The 14,200-nt window shown below is 44.7% G+C and overlaps 1 protein-coding gene across 2 annotated transcripts in view; it reads left to right on the forward strand.

The window, feature by feature from the left end:
• Positions 1-14,200, forward strand: part of GFY (golgi associated olfactory signaling regulator) — a 96,938-nt gene that overhangs the window by 20,896 nt on the left and 61,842 nt on the right. The gene's annotated exons all lie outside the window — the stretch shown is intronic.

Genomic DNA, 14,200 nt, shown 5'->3' on the forward strand with positions numbered 1-14,200 from the left:
TGCCGATGTACATTGGCGTGCGCCAGTTGGTAATCGGCTAATATATGTCCCTCGGGGTGGGACCTGGGCCCCCATACCCATTTTAAGGCCAATAACTAGAATATAAGCCAGCCAAGTGGGGACTAGCAAAATTAACAAGTCAGTTCCCATAGACTGCAATGGTATTTGTTGTATAGCTTTTGCCAGGGGGTTTTTGGACAGGGGGTGGCTTATTTTGTGCTTGCTGCATTTGGGTTGTTCTGGGCATGCTCAGGGACTTTGGTTTTTTGCTGTGGCTTTTAGTGCGTGGAATGCATTTGGGTTGTTCTGGGCATGCTCAGGGATTTGGGGTTTTTTTGTGTGTGAACAGCACTTGGATTTTTCTGGGACTGCTCAGAGAGTGTGATTTTAACAGGTGTACCCACTTTGAAGTTCTGTCTCTACATTGGGAGAACTTGCATTTTGTGTGTTTCATGGACTGTGTGTGTGTTTTCAATTGCCTCATTAGCACACAAACCTATGTTATGTAAAGCTAGCATTCTTTGCCCTGCCCCGAAAAGAAGCAAGAGTGTGCGTGTTACAGCTGGGTGCCCTTACGGTGTCTGTAACACATGTATTTTGTTTGTTATGTCTTTGCAAAACAGATTTGTTTTAAAGCAAGTATTTTTTACTTTTTTTTTTTTTTGGGGGGGGGGGGGTGACATTTTTCGCTGAAATCTTTTTTGATGCTGTCAATCTGTGTTTGTAGGTTGTTAGTTTCACTTTGATTGAATTGTCTGTGCTGCATTATTTTGCAAAATCTTCATCAAGCTGTTGTGACTACTAAATGTTTAAATCCTTAAGAGACTGTCTGTTTGTGGGCGCAGTCCTTTTAACTCCTGTTAATTTCCTCTGCAAAATGGTCAGACCTCAAAACCATATTCTGTTAGTGTCTCAAATTAACATAGATGTTTTCTTTTGCTTTCCTTGCTCTTTTCCAAGTCCTGTTTTGTTGACCAATAAAATTTGTAGTAAATGTTTTTTTTTGAGTTTTGTTAATTTGTTTTGCAGATGCATGCTCAATCCAAGTAATGCATTTGACACTCTTCCACCCCCCCCCCTGACTTTCCATGCAACAGATTTCACAGCTGCACCCTAACTTGGCATGGCAAAACAAAAAAGTGTGATTTTGTCTAAAAGCTACTTTCCTGGTGCCTTCATGGTAGCATATGTATGGATTGTGTGTGTATGCTGCCAAGGACAATTACAGAGAGTTAAGTATTCCATTTTCCATTTTAGCATAGTGGTTCTCAGCCTCAGTCCTCAAGTACCCCCAGAAGGACATGTTTTAGGAATTTATCTTAGCTAAAATAGTTGTACAAAATACCAAGCTATTGACACTGATTTAAAGCACCTGTGCAAGATGAAAGTAAACCTGCAAATATGGCCTGTTGGGGGTACTTGAGGACAGGGTTGAGAACCCCTGATTTAGAGCACTGAGCTAAAATCTAGCTCAAGACAATCCTATTCTAATCATGTGCATTTGAGTGAAACCGAGTGTCTTTTTTTTTTTTTTTTTTTTTAGGTTGGACTTTGTGTCCCTTTTCTGAAAATTTGCTTCACTTCCTGTCAAAATTTCACGTCCTGAGCTACTAGCCAGGCCTCAAGGGTAATTCGCCACCAGTTGCCCCACCCCTAATTCTGCCCTCATAAATTATCTCATGAAATGGCACTTAAATGTTTTATGCAGAATTAAGTTACAAAAATATTAACAACAACTTTACAAGTTCCCCTCAGCACAGCCACACCAGTGCCCATGATTGCAGCCTCACTGTGCCAACATTGCACCCTCCCAATGCCAGGGTGGAGGAAGAGTAAGGGTGGCCGGATCATGACTGGAGTTAGAGGAGAGCCACGGGATCACAGAGCGGTATAGCACGCTGTTACAGCTTACATGAAATTGCCTCCTCTCTGCTCGCCATCACACACAACCCACCTCCTTCTGACCCCGCTCCTATCATAGGTGGAATACATCCCAGTAGTGGACCCGCATTCTGTCTATCACAGGCATGGGGTTAGGAGGAAGCAGGGCTGTGTGTGACGGCGAGTAGAGTGGAGGAAATTTCAATGTAAGCTGTAACAGCATGCTATACCGCTCTGTGACCCCCATGGCTCTCCTCTTCCTCCATGCTCTCTTCCACCGGGGTGATCACTGGGTGAATGGCTGCCAATCAATGACCACCCACCGGTAAAATGCGAGTAGGCGAGTGGAAAATTTGAGGGCTGACATAGCCAAACAAGAAGCGAGGGTAAAACCCTACCAATGTCTCTCCTTGGGGACACACAGGTCAAACTAACTAGTGTCCCCATTAGGCAAATTATTAGGTATGTTGGGGTTTATTAAAAGCAAATCCACTCAGCAATAGAAGTGTACTCGCTGTAAATCTGAGGGGAAGCACTGGTGATTTTATCATCCAATCATGTAGAAGCAAAGATGCATTTTTTTTTCCTTGCATGTCCCCCTCAGATCTCCAGCAACTGCACTTCAAAGTGCACTTGTAGTGCAAAGTGGATTTGCCTTTAGTAAATAAACCCCAAAGTCCAAGATACATAATAATTTGGGGTGTACAGAACAAAATGCTAAAGTGCAATTTCCCTAATGGGGAAATGATTTAGATTGACCTGTGTGTCCCCAAGGAAAGACATTGGTAGGGTTTTACCCTCACTTCCTGGTTGGCTATGTGACAGGAAGTGAATAAATTTGAAGGAGAAACTGGCAAAATTTGGGGGGTGTCTTCACCCTATTAGGGGTGCAGACATCCCCAAAAACTGACAAGACTTCTAATCCCTCTGCAATCTATCGCCAAGCAGAAATAAGAAAGAATTTAATTTTGTTTAACTTTGCAAAGACACATTCCTAAGTTCAACTGTGATACATGTCAATGGCCCATTTAGACCTTGTTTAAGGGAAAACACCAGTTTCCTTTCACTATAAAGATTTGTTAGTCCAGTCCTGGAAATATTCATCTGCTTTACTATTAATTTCCATAAAAATTGTGTTCCTGCAGCTAGATGCGTGACTGCTGTGTATATGAGACAGGGCCGGACTGGGAATAAAAACCAGCCCTGGAAATAAATTCATACCAGCCTCATAGCATCATTATACCAGCCCAACAGCATAATGTCATTATTTTCTTGTTCATAAAAGGGGAAAACCATGCTTTTTAAAGCACATTTGAAGAGTGTATTATATATATATATATATATATATATATATATATATATATATAGATAAGACAGATATGAGAGCACATAGGGCTAGGGAGATTATATATATATGTATATATGTATATATATTATGGCATATTACAGGAGATTGTCAGAGGCTGTGGGCATAGTCCAGATGTCAAGATGTCAGAGGCTGCCGGCATGGTACAGGAGATGGGCAGAGACTGAGGACATGATACAAGAGATCAATGTAGCCTCACCAGTGCCCATCAAATGCCGCCTTACTGTGCCCTCATTGCAGCCTCATCATCATTTCCGCCTCACTGTGCCCATCATTGCAGCCTCACCATCATTGCAGCCTCTCTCACCATCATTGCCGCTTTACTGTGCTCTCATTGCAGCCTCACCATCATTGCCACTTTACTGTGCCCTCATTGCAGCCTCCCGCACCATAATTGCAGCTTTACTGTGTCCTCATTACAGCCTCACCATCATTGCAATTTTACTGTGCCCTCATTGCAGCCTCCCTCACCATCATTGCCGCCTTACTGTGCCCTCATTGCAGCCTCCCTCACGATCATTGCCGCCTCACTGTGCCCATCATTGCAGCCTTATTGTGCCCTCATTGCAGCCTCACCATCATTGCTGCCTTACTGTGCCCTCATTGCAGCCTCCCTCACCATCATTGCAGCCTCACATGCCCATCATTGAAGGCTTACTGTGCCCTCATTGCAACCTCACCATCATTGCAGCCTCCCTCACCATCATTGCAGCCTCACATGCCCATCATTGCAGCCTCCCTCACCATCTGTGATAAAAAATGCAGTCTCAGCAGTCAGTGTGTGCATTACACACAGTGGGCATCTCCTGCTCCTGCTGTGTCACAGAGCTCAGTGTTAAATGTGCGGCCGGGCTATGACAAAAGTCCCGTCCTCCTCCTAGAGCAGCTTGTTTGATAGATGCAGTGTTCTGTCTATCACACGAGCTGCTCTAGGAGGAGGGCGGGACTTTTGTCATAGTGCGGCCACACATTTAACACTTAGCTCCATGACACAGCGGCCAGTCTCCAGCTGTCTGTTACAAGGAGGCAGAAGAAGTGCTGCAGCCACAGCATATATTAAAGCAGCCCCTGGGCAGGCAGCCTACCGGGAAATGTCCCGGTATCCTGATAGGCCAGTCCGGCCCTGATGTGAGATGCACAACTGCTGCGTGCGCAGAGGTATGTCCCAGTGGCGCATATTTGGTTCCCGGAAGCGGTGGCCAGCACACGGGAATGACATCACGCCTCTCCAGGAAGTTGCTTGTACTGCTTCTTCCCACCACCATGCCCCGATCTCTGAGAGGATCCTTATTTGCAAATTAAGATTTTTTGATTTATTTTTACATGGAGTGGTGTTTGTGTGGGTCATGTGTGTGTCTCAATGATTTGGCCTCAAAACACACACCTACTTCCTGTGTACAGATTCACTTCCAGGCCAATGTATATAGATAGATAGATAGTAGGGATGAGCTCAGGCGTGTTCGCATTGAACACGTGCAGAGCCCGCCAGGAAGTCGGTGCAATGCTGCGCTAATCACAGGCACTGAGACATTGCCCCGATGTGCGGCTGCAGAGATCAAGCAATGTCTCACTGCCTGTGATTAGCGCAGCGCTGGACCGACTTCCTGGTGGGCTCAGCACGTGTTCCATGCGAACACGCCTGAGCTCATCCCTAATAGATAGATATATATATATATATATATATATATATATATATATATATATATATATATATATATATATATAGATATATAGATATATATATATATATATAGATGTAGGTTCTTGTGTCCATCAGCAGAGAGAAGTTGGGTAGATGTCACACTCCCAATTCTGGAGGCATAATAATGGTCTATCACAGGGGTCTTCAAACTATGGCCCTCCAGTTGTTCAGGAACTACAATTTCCATCATCCCAGTCATGTCTGTGAATGTCGAGTTTTACAATGCCTCATGGGATGTGTAGTTCTGTAACAGCTCGAGAGCCATAGTTTGAAGATTCCTTAGTCACTCTAGCATGTCTTGAAAAAATACGTTTTTTCGTGTGACTTGTATAATGCCCAAGTAATATCGTTGGGAAAATACAAGGGTGCCATGGCACATCTACATTCCAAATTTAGCACTTAAGATGGTCATGCACTATGCAATCTGATTGGCAAATTTCTGTACAACTTGATATTTAGGCAAAATAGGTAATAGGAAGACGCACTTGAACAATTCATTCAAAATATAGGAAATAAAAATGGCTTGTGCACTAAATCTAATTTATTTAAGATCTAACTGATTGCAGTGCATGGTCACCTTTAAAGATCAAGATCTGAAAATATGAATTTATTGGGTTTAGAAACACTTCTCTGTTCTTTGTAAAGTATTGAAAGATTTGGGTAATAAGTGATATAAGATTAGCATCAAAAGGGTTAATTAACTGAGTACACCTATTAATTGCCTAACAAGACATATTCAATGAGCTTAAAGTGGAAGTAAACCCACTTTTTTAACTTTTACCTACAGGAAAGCCTATAATAAGGCTTACCTGTAGGTAAAAAAAATATCTCCTAAACCTGTACGGTTTAGGAGATATTCCCCTCGGTATGCGCCGCTGACTGCAGCGGCGCATGCGCACAAGGGGGTTCTCTCCGCGAAAATCCGGCAGCGCTCGTCCGGCCGGATTTAAATCTCCCGCGCGCATGCGCGGGAGTGACGATATCGCGGCTCCGGCCACTCACAGCGCCGGAGCCGCGATACCCGGAAGAGACGCCGAGGGAGCATGTCGGCTTCCTCGGCGTGGATCGGGCGAGATGTCGGGGCCTCGTTCTAAGGTAAGTATTTCATAATGAGCTAGTATGCGGTGCATACTAGCTCATTATGCCTTTTGCTTTGCAGGTTTTAAAAAAAAAAAAAAAAAAAATGCGGGTTTACTACCGCTTTAAATTAACCAACTGTATTGGACGTGCTCTATTATCAATGAGGAAACCGCAGTTACCCTAGCGCCAGTTGCATATGTGGGTATTTATTATTGTTATTTGTGATTCAATGTGCGCCGGTTCACACGTTTAATTTATGACTTTTCCGGCGCACCAATTAATGTATGAACTGGTACAGTGCTTTCTTCTTAGTAAATCGTCCCCAATGAGCCTTGTTACAAAAATGTTTTTGTAACGGTTCAAAAAGTAACCGACTTCAGGCCTCCCCAATGTTGATTAATGTTAGTTAATAGAGCCGTCTTAATATACACTACAACAGTCGCTCAGACTTCAAAAAAGGTTCCTGTACTACTTCAATCCGACTTCTAGGAGACTTGTACCCATTGATTTCAATGGAAGTCGCCTCCAAGTCAGATCTCCATCTATATTGAAGCGACAATGTCGCCTCTCTCACAGAATAATTAGCTCTCGAGGGGATCTCCACTCCAGATTTAAAAAAAAAACAGCATGGGTTCCCCCTCCAGGAGCATACCAGGCCCTTAGGTCTGGTATGGGTTTTAAGGGGAACCCCCCTACAAAGAAAAAACGGTGTGGGGGTTCCCCCAAAATCCATACCAGATCCTTATCCGAACACGCAGCCTAGCCGGTCAGGAAAGGGGGTGGGGACGAGCGAGCGCTCACTCCTCCTGAACCGTACCAGACCGCATGCCCTCAACATGGGGGGGAGTGGGTGCTGCGGCCCCCCCACCCCAAAGCACCTAGTACCCATGTTGATGAGGGCAAGGGCCTCTTCCCGACAACCCTGGCCTTTGGTTGTCGAGGTCTGCAGGAGGGGGGCTTATTGAAATCCGGAAACCCCCTGTAATAAGAAGGAGGTCCCTAGATCCCGGCCCCCCATCCTATGTGAATGAGTATGGGGTACATCGTACCCCTACCCATTCACCTGGGGAAAAAGTGTCAATTAAAAAAAAAAACACAACACAGGTTTTTAAAGTAATTTATTAATCAGCTCCAGGGGGGTCTTCTTCCGACTTCTTCGCTCTGTTCGGCCTCTTCTCCCACTCTCCGGTTCTTCTGCCGACTCCTCTGCTATCTTCTTCCAGCTCTTTTACTAGCGGAGGAGCACGGTCTTCTCCATTATTATTCCCTCTTCTTTCTTCTTCCGATGTTGACACGACGCTGTAATGGCTTGTGCGACGTGTGCAGAGACTTATATAGGCATGGAGCATGGTCACCGGGTGATCTCACCGGTGACCCCGCCCCTTATTACGTCAAGTCCTGGGGAAGGCTGGGACTGTGATGTCATAAGGGCCGAAGTCACCATGTGACATCAGCCGGTGACCACGCCCCAAGCCTATATAAGTCGCCACACACTTTGCACAAGCCATTACAGCGGAAGAGAGCGTCGTGTCAACATCGGAAGAAGAAAGAAGAGAGAAGGGCAAGGCGCCCCCCTGCCCCAAAGCACCCACGCCCCATGTTGAGGACGTGCGGCCTGGTACAGTTCAGGAGGGGGGGCGCTCATCCCCACCCCCTTCCTGACCGGCCACGCTGCGTGCTTGGATAAGGGTCTGGTATGGATTTTGGGGAGACCCCCATGCTGTTTTTTTGGCGTAGGGAGGTTTCCCTTAAAATCCATACCAGAGCTAAGGGCCTGGTATGCTCTTGGAGGGGGAACCCACGCTGGTTTTTTATTTAAAATTTAGCGTGGAGTTCCCCCTCGAGAGCTGATTATTCTCTGATTGGCCACTGCCAAAGTCGCCTGGCCTGGGGTGACATAAATCGTGTTGTAAGTTGCCCCAAGTGGTGTTGAAGTCGCTCCAAGTCGCGCTGTTATTCATACTCAAGTTGTGTGCAAGTTGCCTCCAAAAGTAGTGATGGAAGTCGAGTTGCCCCTGTGTGAACTGGCTCTTAGGCTTTTATTATTTAATTAGTTGTTCAGTTATGTAAAACACATTTAACAATATACAGGGATATGGGAAATGATTTTCCTACACATAGACACACACCTACACAGGTTGAACTGGATGGACTTTATTCAACCTTACCTACCTACTAAGATTATCCTTTTGAGACAATGCTGCTGTCCAACTGTGTCTCTATTGTTTCTCTATGGATATAGGACAGGTGTTACCCACCAGACAACCAGGTGAAAAAAAAAAGGAAGGACTTTTTTCTAAGGTCATGTATACACAGGCTTTTGTTTGTATTAGACCTATCGCTATCCCCTTGAAAGTCAACAGAAACGCAAAAGCAGCAAGAGAGAGGTGTATGCAGCTTATGCCCTCTACACACCGTCGGACATTCTGACGACAAAAATCTGTTGGATTTTTTCAGATGGATTTTGGTCCAAACTTGTCATGCATACACACGGTCGTACAAAGTTGTCAGAAAATCTGATCGTTCAGAACGAGGTGATGTAAAACACGCAAGTCGGGACTATAAACAGGCCAATAGCTTTAGTCTCATTATTTATTCTGAGCATGCATGGCACTTTGTGCGTCGGATTCGTCTACACATGATTGGAATTTAAACAATCGGATTTTGTCATAGGAAAATTTTAGATCTAGCTCTCAAACTTTGTGTGTCAGAAATTCCGAAGGGGAAAAAGTCAGATGGAGCCCACACACGATCGGAATTGCCGACAACACAATCCAATCGCACGTTTTCCGTCAGAAAGTTCCGACCGCGTGTACAGGGCATTAGGAAGTCAAATGCAAGCAGAAAGAAGTCAACTGAGGGTGAAATGAACAGCTGGGAAATTGCATGGTGGCAAAATTGCTACAATTCCAGCACCCACAACCACCCGCAATAGTGTGGACAAACATTTAGACAGTTAGTCTTCCTGCCTGGTAGCACTGTGCCATTATTGCATAGGAAGGGAAGTCTCATAAGGGAACTAAAGACTTAGGGATTCCATACAATGTCTGGAGAGCGGAAGTGATCTGATTGGACTCTAGAGAGACTTTGGCAGCCATCTTTGGTGAGGAACCTTTTAGATAAGGGAACCCTTCCCATTTTGGAATGCTTTTGACAGCACGGGGCAGGCTCCTTTGTCATTGCTGAAACTCGGGTGACACTCTTGAGAGGACTCTGTGCATTACACAGAGCGTGTAAGTAGTTACTCCTGAATGTACCTCACTTAGGTAATGACTACAAACACTTTATTTCTGCCATTATATAACTTCCTTGTTGCTTTACAAATGAATACATAACAAAAGCATGGGTTGTATTAATGGTTAAAAGTAATGCCTGAGAGAAAACAGACAAGAACAACAAGGAGAGTGTCAGGGGAAATGGCACAGCTGCTGATTTGACTGCTGCACCATTGTACGCATTTTGTTTATCCTTTGAACAGGGAAGGAATGTTAGATACAAAAATCGAAACCCTATTTATTTGTTTTATGGCTACATATAAATAAATGTGTGACCAGGTGGATAATATATTCCATTTTTTTTTTCTTGATGTTGTGTGATGTAGAAATCAGCAGTATATGTCAATAATCAAACACAGAGAGGCCACAAAAAAAAAGGCCACGCAGTGCTATACAGAAATCACAACAGGAGAATAAGAAGGGGGTCAGATTGGCACTAAAGTATATCCCTAATTAGTAAATACAATAACCCATATGAGTAGATGTAGCCAGGTGCAGGCTACCATAGTATGGTACAGTATGAATATGAATACAGTGGACATTACCTTGACCTATGCATCCGGTAATACACCCCTTCCCGGAAACCTTCCATTTACCCTACCCTATACCTTTAACCTTTTCCCTTACCCCAATAAATAGACCACACCGGAGTTTGGAGTATAAAATTGGCCATAGCAGCCTTTATTTTAACCAATCTTCAACCAAAATAAAATAAATAACTTTTATTACTATAATATAAAAATACTTATATTGCAACAGCAATTACAACTCCCAGTCGTTTGGTCTTTGACGGTACCTCGGTTCTCCTTTTAACGTTATCCTTTTCACCAATACACCGCGGGACCAAATTTTCACCATACCAGGCCTCCGGCCATTTATCAGCCTGGAGACAACCCACTTTCCCGCAGTGCCACCAAACCCGTATCTCAGCCTACCCTTCCGCTGGGATACACCAAAAGGGTGCACATACCACCTATGAGCCCTCCACACACTTCCATCACATCAGTTTCTTTACCCCGTCAAAGACCAAAGACACCGCCTTTTGTTGCTATGACGACCCTCATCACCGAACCTGCAAGAAAAAAGGAAACACCGACAACAGCCAGAAATACAATCAATATAACATCAACCAAACCTAAGGGCAGGCGGGCGGGTGGGTGGGCAACTTCCTGAATATTGTGACCCACGCTTGCTGCTCGACTCCTCCCCACATTTAAATAGTGCTCCGCCCCTTTCCTCCTGACTCTCAGCTCCTCCCTCCTTCTCTTCCTCTATCTTTTAGTTTAACCCTGCAGGGGTTTACCTAGCATCAGTCATGCCAGCCCTGCACCTCTGTCTTTGCCTGTGTTTCCGCGCCTCCATTTATTGCTGCAGTCTGCTCCTGTTTCCCTCCAAAAGAGAGCTCTATTTGTGATAGAAAATATGAGGGAGACTCAGGATTCCAGTTATGGTTGAACACAGGACTACAAGTCCCAATGTCTTTTGCTCCTTGGCTCAGAAATGTGATGCAGACAGTCTGAGTGTAGCACTAGTCTCCCTCATACCTCTACCTCTACTCAAGAAACCAAACCTGGACCCTCAGGATCCAAACAACCGTAGGCCAATTACAAGCCTCAACACCATTTCTAAGATCATGGAGAAAGCTGTAGTACATCAGCTACAACTTCACCTGGATACTCACAAACTCCTGGACCCACTGCAATCAGGCTTCCGCCCGGGTCATGGAACAGAAAAAGCTCTCCTCAAGATTTGGGATGACGCCCTCGAACCAGCAGATGACGGAGAGCCGTGTCTCCTCGTACTGCTAGACCTAAGTGCAGCGTTTGATACAGTAGATCACAATATTCTACTCATCCGACTCACAGAAGTAGCCGGAGTCCAAGACGTAGATCTCCAATGGTTCGCGTCCTTCCTAGGAAATCGGTCACAGACAGTGAAACTAGGAAAATTCCTCTCCGAAACTCGGGCAGTCACCTGCGGAGTCCCTCAAGGCTCTCCTTTTTCACCCGTTCTCTTCAACATTTACATTCGCCCACTTCTCCAAATCATCAGATGCTCAGATCTCTGCTTCCACTCTTACGCTGACGACACGCAACTTTATTTCCGGATCAATGGTAAAAAAGATCACCAACAACAACTTGAAAACTGCCTCAAATCAATAGAGGACTGGATGACAACTAACTCCCTCCAGCTGAATGAATCAAAGACAGTGCTTCTTATCTTACACCCAAATCATAAGCCCGCAACCAAAACCTCCCGGTCTCCACCAACCGTCTTTGGGCAGACTATCTCCCCAAAGACCAAAGCGAAGAGTCTCAGGGTTATTTTAGATGCACAAATGTCAATGGATGCGCAAATAGGATCTGTAGTCAGTGGATCTCACCATCTGCTACGCATGCTTCGCAGACTCATCCCTTTTATCCCAAAGAATGACAAAGCAGTGGTAGTTGGAACAATCATTAATTCACGACTGGACTACGCAAACTCGCTTTACATAGGATTACCACAATATCAACCTGCGCGAGTACAACTGATCCAAAACACGGCGGCAAGGCTGATAACAGGAAAAAAACCCTGGGAATCCATCTCTCCTTCGCTGAGGAGCTTACATTGGCTAACCGTAAAAATCGGATCACGTTCAAGACCCTTTGCCTCACCCACAAATGCGTGCATAGAGAAGCTCCGCAATACCTAATGGAGAAAATAAATCATTACACACCAAACCGCAGTCTTCGATCAGCCAACAAAAACCTCCTCCGCGTGCCCAAATCCCTATATAAATCCAAGGGGATCAGAGATTCGCTGTCCAAGGGCCTCGGCTATGGAATGCTCTACCAATCAACATCCGCCTGGAAGAAAATCACCTGGCTTTTAGGAAAAAAACTCAAGACCTTCCTCTTTTAGCAGATGATCAAAGCTCGCCACAGCGCCTAGAGGCGATTCAGTTCGCATTGTGCGCTATACAAGTATTTCATTCATTCATTTATTCATTCATATTTTCTATCACAAATAGAGCTCTCTTTTGGTGGCATTTGATTACCTCTGTGGTTTGTATTTTTTTGCGCTATAAACAAAAAAATAAAAGATCGAAAATGTTAAAAAAATACACATATTTTACTTTTTGCTATAATAAATAGCCCCCCCCCCCCCCCCAAAAAAATATATTCCTCAGTTTAGATCGATATATATTCTTCTACATATACTTGGTAAACAAAAAACGCAATAAGCATATATTGATTGGTTTGCGCAAAGGTTATATCGTTTACAAAATAAGGAATAGATTTATAGCATTTTGTTTCATTTTCTTTTACTAGTAATAACGGCAATTAGCGATTTTTATTGAGATTGCGACAATGCAGCTGATAGATTGGACACTTTTGACAAATTTTTGGGACCATTGACATTTATACAGTAATCAGTGCTATAAAAATGCACTGATTACTGTGTAAATGTCACTGACAGGGAAGGGTTTAACACTAGGGTGCAATCAAAGGTTTATATGTGTTCCCTGCTAGGTGATTCTAACTGTGTGGGGATGTAATTTACTAACAACTACATTGTACCCCATACTCATTCACATAGGGTGGGGGGGGGGGTCGGTATCCGGGGGCCCCCTTATTAAAGGGGGCTCCCGGATTCCGATAAGCCCCCCGCCTGCAGAACCCGACAACCAACGGCCAGGGTTGTCGAGAAGAGGCCCTTGTGCTCATCAACATGGGGACAAGGTGCTTTGGGGTGGGGGGGCACGCGCCACCCCTTCCCCAAGGCACCCCCCATGTTGAGGGCACACGGCCTGGTACGGCTCAGGAGGGGGGCGCTCGCTCGTCCCCCCTTTCCTGGCCGGCCAGCGTGCTCGGACAAGGGTCTGATGTGGACCTGGGGGGACCCCACGCCGATTTTTTTGGCGTTGGGGTTCCCCTTTAAGTCCATACCAGGTGACGGGGCCAGCGATGCCTCCTTCGCTGGCCCTGGGTACCTGGAGACGCGCTCAAAATGAGCGGACTTTTCTCTGGGCGGGAAAAGTCTGTTCATTTCAAAAGTATGGTGGACTGGCACACACGCGGCCAGATTGTCCGCCGAAATGCGAGTCTGACGGAAAGATTGGAGTGCAAAACTACTTTCTAAGTCCGCCGTACTTTTGGGTAACAAAAAGTCCGCCGGAGGCTACACACGGGGGGACTTTTCCACAGGATTGTTTGATCGTGTGTACGCGAGGGCCAGTTCACACCACAAAAATGTACTCAGGATGCGTACTGGATCAGTTTTTGTTTACAATTCACACCACACGCAATTCCAGTGTATTTTTAATAAAATTTTCTTTGTTCCAGTAGAGTTCTGTGCAGAAAAAATTCAGCATGCGCTACATTTTTTTCTGCACCAGAAACTGACTGCAAATGACTGCAGTGGTGTGAACTAGATCCATTGGAGTACATGGAAAACACTGTGCATGCATTTTTAATGCAGAAATAAAGTGCACAGAACAGCATCTGGTGTGAACTAGCACTAAAACAATTTAGGATTAAAAGTGAAAAGTTCAAGTAGCCTTTGGCTCTGAGTTTACAGAGTACAGAGTGAAAAAAGCTGAGGGGGTGATGCAAGAATGCTGAAATGCTTTATTTTACTTCAATGGATGCTCACCTAAGACCAATTATATGACTATCAACATATTATTAAATAGAATGAAATCATGGTTTTATAGGTGTCATACATGATATATCATGTACCTCAGGTTAAAAAACAAACAAACAAAAAAAAAACTAAAGCCTCGTATACACGATTGGATTTTCGGTAGGGAATTGTGTGATGACAGACTGTGGGCCTAAAACCCAACCATTAGTACACTCCAGCAGACAATTGTTGTCCAACTTTACGCCAACGAATGTTGGATGGCAGGCT

The sequence above is a fragment of the Lithobates pipiens genome, unplaced genomic scaffold (assembly GCF_037356315.1).
Source record: "Lithobates pipiens isolate NorthernLeopardFrog02 unplaced genomic scaffold, aLitPip1_a1.2 Scaffold_27, whole genome shotgun sequence".
In the NCBI taxonomy this organism is placed as follows: domain Eukaryota; kingdom Metazoa; phylum Chordata; class Amphibia; order Anura; family Ranidae; genus Lithobates; species Lithobates pipiens.